Source organism: Corvus brachyrhynchos, unplaced genomic scaffold (assembly GCF_000691975.1).
Source record: "Corvus brachyrhynchos isolate BGI_N302 unplaced genomic scaffold, ASM69197v1 scaffold331, whole genome shotgun sequence".
NCBI classification, from domain to species: Eukaryota; Metazoa; Chordata; class Aves; order Passeriformes; family Corvidae; genus Corvus; species Corvus brachyrhynchos.
Genome location: NW_008237229.1, coordinates 794,930 through 802,130, shown reverse-complemented (window position 1 = coordinate 802,130; position 7,201 = coordinate 794,930). Strand labels below are relative to the sequence as shown.

The window sequence follows — 7,201 nt, the reverse complement described above, 5'->3', positions numbered from 1 at the left end:
CCACCTACAGGTCATTATACCACAACCACACTCAAACTTACCAGTAATCTGCATGAAAAAAAATGTGACCAGGCACCCAAACAACAATATAATCTTGACCCACCAAGTACCAGACAAACCTGACAGAGCCTTATGCAGGTGGCACCTTTCTCATTGTGTGCATCATATTGTCCATTCCATTCAATCCCCAGTGGTATTTAGGTCTCTTAAAAGCCTGTTTCTCCCTCCATCACTACAGACCAATAACTTCCTTGAGCAAACAGGTCTGTGGCAACAATAGATTGTGCAGGATTGCACACCTACATAAATATTTGTACATTCAAACCCTTCCAACCCCACTGATATGTTCAGAAATTATGTCATCTGAATTAATGTCTTCCTATTAAAGCAGTGGTGACATCAGAACAAATTCAAGTCTCTGCTCTTTTAGAGTATCTATGATACTTTACATCCATATGCAGTGTAACTGAAATGAAGAGTTAGAATCTGTAGGAACAATTAAGTAATTTTCATGGAACTGTTTCCTTCTTTAGGTCCCTGAAAATCATTGTATGTCATTACTGCAGTTGTTCAGCTAAGGCTAATGTTGGTGGAAAGTGTATTCAGAAACACAAGACATAGATTTCAGCTAGCTGTCTCCTGAAGAAACAAAAAACCCATCTGTTGCAACATAAGAAAAATGAGGAACAGGCCTGAGGTTTTACAGGAAGAAAAGCAGTCTGGAAGAGAAAGAGGGAGAACAAGTCTTGCCTGCTAGCGATAACAGTTTTAAAGGAGGCACAGTGTTAGATCTTCTGAGGAACCCCTGGCCCCTTTATTTTATTACTAGTTGTGTCTTGAAACAGCCATTTATAGAAGAGATCCACTCTGCTCCTTGTCAATTACTAACATATGTCCCACACTTGGCAAACAAGACAACTCGGGAATGACATTTTGTGAATAATCAACAACATCACCCAAAAGTGGCTGCGTCTTTGCTTTGGGCTTAATGAAACATTTTTTCCCCAAACAAGATAGCTTTCTCACAATGGTGCCAAATGGAACATATTAAGCTTTAATAATGGCTGAAAACACTACGCACCAAAAAGGCAGGGATGGGGCTGTGAGAGCTCGCCTTGGACCTTAGGACAAACAGCTGCATGTGCACCAGCCACAGATGGGGCTCTGCACAAAGGAGCCTCTGGGCATTGCTGCACTACAAATAATGCACTAAAATGGCAAGCTTTGGCAAACTGAATGTGGGACTTCGCAGAGGTCTGGGATTCAATCGTAAAACACTACAGAGAATGTAATCCTCAAAGCAAGCAACAAAAACTGTGGACAGCAAGGATAAGACAGGACATGGAAACTGCCAGCTTGTTGCAGAAATGTGTATGGCCTACTAAGGAGCCCCAAATGTACAGGCAGCTGCCATATACATGCATGCAAACAGTGAATACAGGCATAACGATGAACGTTTGCCTCAAGTGCTAAGGATTATGCTTGGCCTTTACCTCATTTAGCTTCCAAATATTTGTTTTGTCATCCACATTCATTGTTCAGTCTATCTTTATCAAAACTCCAAGAGAGCAGATCATCTTCCACAGTCCAGACTGCCTGCCTCTTTCCAGGGACTCTAACAAAACTCAGAAAAATGCCTTTGGGTGCTGTTTCACAGCTTATGTGTCTAGAAAAAGACAAGTGTCCTCTGTTCTTCCCTTCTTTCATACTCTTCCATCGTTTCAGGGAATCTCCCAATGCTGCCCCACCCTCCTTTTGAGGCAGCTCCATTCTCATCAGACACTTTCCTGAGCCATTTTTAGACTTTTGCTGTGTTAGTTCTCTGCTGCAGAGGGTCCAGTGGAGGGCCATGAAGATGATTAGGAGTCTGAAACATCGCTCTTATGAGGAGAGACTGTGGGAGCTGGGCCTGTTCAGTCTAGAGAAGAGAAGACTGAGAGGGGATCTCATTAATGTGTGTAAATATCTCAAAGGTGAGTGTCAAGAGGATGGTGCCAGGCTCTTTTCAGTGGTGCCCAGTGATAGGACAAGGAGCAATGGCCATAAATTGAAACATAAGAAGTTCCACCTCAGCATGAGGAAGATCTTTTTTACCTTGAGGGCTGGAGAGCACTGGAACAGGCTGTCCAGGGAGGTTGTGGAGTCTCCCTCTCTGGAGACATTCAAAACCCACTCAAAGAGTTCCTGTGTAACCTGCTCCAGGTGACCCTGCCTTGGCAGGGGGTTGGACTAGGTGATCTCCAGGGGTCCCTTCCAACCCCAAAAATTTCATGATTCAGACCTGCCACGGACTGGATATAGCAGTTGCTGAATAGCCAGGCTGTTTTAAAACTTACCTCAGGAAGATACACTATTATCTCAATCCACCACAAAGTGCAGAAAGACAGAAGTGATCTCCAGGTCACGTCTAGGGCATAATTAGTCTTGTCTAGTAGTGATTTGTTGTTGCTTTGGGTTTTTTGTTTTGTTTTTTTTTCTTGAAATGTATTGATTCTTCAGTCTTTAAAATAATCACTCTCAGTAGAAATGCCTACTAGCTCTTCAGTGCATGTGTATCATCCACATTTTGCTTTCCTTTATTTTAAATCAATTCCTAAGCCCTGAGAAAATCTAGCAGCCTTAAGAGCTTAGATTTGACAAAAGATGTAAAGTCATTTAGTACCATGCCACACACACACATATGTACATATCACTATCACCTTAATGCATTGCAAGCCCACAGTGGTTTTGCTGGGTTTTAATTCTCCCAAAATTATTTTCAAAGAGAAAAAGTACATTCCCCTGAAAAGTTCTCGATTACCTCAATTCCCAGATATATAAATTAAAATAACATTCCCTCTTTAAAGCATCTCAGATCAGGGCTCCAATTAGTATGAAATGAGGGTCTCCCACTGTTGCTCATGTGAACACTGCCAGCAGCTTAAAAGGTTTTGCTCTGGTGGGAAGAAGATGGGCCATGATTGAAGGACTATGATTGAAGCACTGCTGTCATCTACTTAGCTAACGTATGTTGAGATAATTTCTCCCAACCGCCTCCTTTAAATCACTCACTTTCCTATTTCATCAAGATTCTTAACAGCTCCGAATCAGAGAGATCCCTGTAGACATCCAATTTATTCTGCAGTGTTTTCAGCTGTTTTCTCTCCATTTCCTGTTCTGTGCCTCCTTCGAGCTTTTACTTCTCCTCTCTGGAAGTTTGCTGTTTCTATCACTGCTGTAGGTATAGCTTTTCACCTTCAGACCTATCCTCTTCATTATACAACATAAAAATTTCACATAAACTGCAAAAAAACCCCAACAGAGGACTGAAAAACCTGGTGCTGTTAATGGCATCAAAGTGCTTAAAGAACAAAGCTTAAAGGACAATCCCTAATAATTCACCTGTGACCATTTTTCTAAATTCTTATACACTCTAGTGTGAAATGACTGTATTTTATTGTGTTACACTTAACACTTAGAGTCTGGCCTTTGGTATTAATGGGAATGTCCTTCAAATAGTGCTGCTTTTTGTTCCTTTTCTTTGATTCATTAGTTGTTTACTGCAGGCTATTAACAATCCTAGGACTAGCTTTAATCCACAGCCAGAGCCTTTAAATATAATACATCATCAACAGGTAATTATTCACTTTGAAGTCTTCCCTTCTTTTTTTCTTAGCTGCTTGAGGTGATATCTGAGGCTTTAAAGTATGGTAACAGAGTACTTGGATTAAAGCACTAAAATTAGTAATGCAAATGTCAAGAAGTTAATTTGCGTACTTCAAATATAAAGATGGCCTATCCTTCCTTCCTTTCTTTTCTTTCTTCCCTCCTTTCTTCCGTCCTTCCTTCCTTCCTTTTTTCTTTCTTTCCTTTGATTTTTGTTTCTTCTTTCCTTTTTTTTTTTTTTTTTTTTTTGACTCCAGCTAGACGTTTGGAAAGCTTTTGATGCTTTTGCAACAGTGGTACCTTGAAAGTTTAGAATTGGGTAACTGCACTATATATGCCCAGCACTGTAAATTCACTAGGATCATCATCTCTTTTTGTCATGCTTAGTAGGGTTTTATTTCAGTAGTCGCTCTAGTAGCCAGCTCAGAAATCCAGAGCTATGATTCTTGGTGAGACCCTCTGAACATACACTGGCATAAGCACAAGTTCGTAGTGCTGTGTTGATTTCAGAGGTCTTTGACTCAGGTTCTTTAGCTTCATTTCAGGAAGGCTCTTAAGACCCTGATTAAGTGTTTCTATACTTAAGGGTTTCCTAAGTGCTGTCCAATACTGTTATATGTTTCCTGAACTAGGACCTTCGTGTGCACACTTGCAGAAACTCCTGGATCAGTCTCAGATACAGTGAGAAAGACATGAGTAGCACATATAGGGTAACTTGCCTCCACAGACTAACAGAACATTAGTCTGGGATCTCTGTAGCAAAGTGTTCATTCATTTGAAGGACTTCTAGGCCTTGAAAAGTCAAATGCATAGTATCATGGTGAACACCTGAGATAATTTTTCTTTTACTCGCCATGTTCTGTTTTAATCTGTCATGCAGCATTTTATAACTTTGGTCTGTACACACCCTTGGAAATAACTTCTGAGAAAGAGCTGGCCCATAAATGCAAGACACTCGTATTTATTGAGATAGAGGGTGCAACATGCTCTGATTATCCATATATGTCTCATTATGTGGTTTTGGGGTGCTCTGACACGTGGCTTCTAGCAGAGGTGTCACCAGGCATGTGGAGGATTAGTAGTAATAGTATCATTGTTATTTTCTTGCCCTTTTGCATGTATTTCTGTTCTCAGTCAGCAGTAATCACACACACCACATGTAACAGACAGACTGCTGCTCTACCAGCTCCCAGTGAGCAGTAGAGTGAGTGGGGTAACTAAGGCAGTCAGCATGTGGACCCAGCTGCTTCAATCATACCCCCAGAAAGCACTGAAAGTGAAGAGCATCTACTTCCCCTGCAGATGAAGGAGCTAAGAGTCAAGTTTCAGCCTCATTTCACTGAGGCTTTTATTGTTAAGATGGTAAGTAAATTATGGAAGGAATGTCAGGCCACTGACACCACCACTGACTGGCTTACCACAAGAGGAATAGTCAATCCAGCACATGAATTTGGAGTGCTGGGATGCTCTGTGCAGCCCCAACTACAGGAAGGCAAGTGTGAGCACGCTTTGTCTTCCCCTGATAAGTAATCTGCAGTGTCATGAGAGAAAATGCATGCACACTGAAGAGTTAAAATGATGAAAATTAAGCTTACAGTGAACAATATTCTCACTTTCGGGGAAGATCTAAAGGCTTCTCAGAGGGAAAGTAACAGTTAAAATGCTTTATCTTTGCAAGCATTATAAAAAAGGTCGTAAGCTGTATACACTACAAAGGCACTGCCTTCGCCCCTCCATCTTTGTGATTTCTTTAGATTGAAGAAACCTGTTGGCTTGAGTTCTAAAACCCCAGATAAAAGCTTTGATTTGTTAATTAAATTTTTACTGCTATCTGCATTTGATATCTCAGTCAAATTGTATCCGCTTGCAACAACAGAAAAAGTCACATCAAAGGAGAGCTCCACTTCTATGACCTGTAATTACGGAATTTACTGCAGTGTGACAGTGCCTCCAAGATGCACCTGCCAGGCAGACCCAGCTTACTATCTACACCTAAAACAAAGACATTTCATTCAGCTGGGCTGAGCCAACACATGCTGAACAAAAGGGCTATGTTTTGTCAGGAGCTGGCCTAGCATATTGCTTGTCCTGAGACAGACAGGAGCTTCTGAAAACAAGGAGGTTTTCTCTGTGTTATCACACTAAGTCAGCGATAAGGATGAGCTCCCACAGAGAAAGGCAGAACTAGGAAAAAAAGGAAAAGAAATTGGAATGGGAGGATAAAGGGAATTAAAAAGAAAAGGCAGAAAAAGGAAAGAAAATTAAAATCCACCTTGGTGGTTAAAACAAAAAGAGAAAATTTAAAAAGCTACTCATAAAGAAAACACTGAAAAAATATTAGGAAACATAGAGAAAGATAGGGTAGCAGAGAGAAAATAGAGAGGAAAACAAACCAGATATCATGCATATATACTAGCATATCCACTGGAATCCAACTTCAGCCTGCAGTGTTTTCCCCCTTAAACACCCACACAGGTATTGCAGAAATCCCCAGTTTGTGTCAAGGCATTCTTTGGCCCTCCAGTTGTTTTGCACGATATTTTCAAACAAGCAGAAATGTAACGTGGCAAAGACTCACAACATAGTCTTTATTAAACTTGGGAGCCCTAGAAATTATTGTAAGTATTTATGTTTGGGAAACAAAACACAAAGAAGGAAAATAAGTAAGGCATTGAATAGGCTTGCTGGGTAGGAATTTTTCCTGGAATGTTTAATATACACAAAATATCCATATTACAGAACAGGCATTTTCAGAAGGAGAATAACAATTTTGTTGAAAAAAAGTTCTGTTGGGAAAACCAATCTGACAAATTCATGTGTATCCACCCAGAAGGCACTTGTTACCACAGCTTCAGTGATGCAGGGATTTCCAGGGTGGCCATCAAAAAAAATCCCAGTTTGGTTCTCTTCCATGGATTAATGTCCAAGATAACCCTTCCTGCAAAAATAAATGAATAATAATTAAAATAACTCCTCACACATTATGCTCTTTTCATTTAGGTTTTTTTTGAGAACTTCTAGTTTTCTGACCAGAATTCTTTCTGGTTTTTGGTTTTGTTGTTGTTTTTTTTTTTTTTTAATGAGAGAAACAGAGAAACTAAAATCGCTCTTTTTGACTAACTTCAGCATGAGCCTGGCTTCACTGTAACAGGGAAAAGTTTTCTGCTGCCTTCACTGGGCCTAAGATTTTGCACCTTGCACCCCTTTGGCCTCAGTGAGCACTGACTCAACAATGTTGCTGAAAAACATGGGGTGAGATGTGTGGTGGGATAAAGGGTCTGTAGACATCAAAGCTTTTCTCTGTTTTCATTGGAACTTCAAAACGCTGTTGAAATATTTACTAAACCAAACTGATGTGATGTCTCTGAAAGCTTGGATGAAAAGCACCCACTATGGCAAGCTGGGGTTTTAAGCCTGGAGCGCTGCCAGGGCATTCCTTCCAATGGCCATGCCCCAAAACTGGGCATCACCCTTTTGTCCAATAGTCTGTCCCTCTATTCTGCTATCAGAGCCATTTTCAGCAACTTTTCCACTGATGCAGTATGGCTTTCCTCTG

General features: G+C 40.6%; 1 long non-coding RNA gene across 2 annotated transcripts in view; it reads right to left on the bottom strand.

Moving 5' to 3' along the window:
- Positions 1-6,214: 6,214 nt before the first annotated feature.
- Positions 6,215-7,201, bottom strand: part of LOC108445481 — a 29,817-nt gene continuing 28,830 nt past the window's right edge. For both annotated transcript variants that reach the window (XR_001860355.1, XR_001860354.1), the window contains one exon: positions 6,215-6,583. This is a non-coding gene — a long non-coding RNA (uncharacterized LOC108445481). The remainder of the gene's footprint in view (positions 6,584-7,201) is intronic.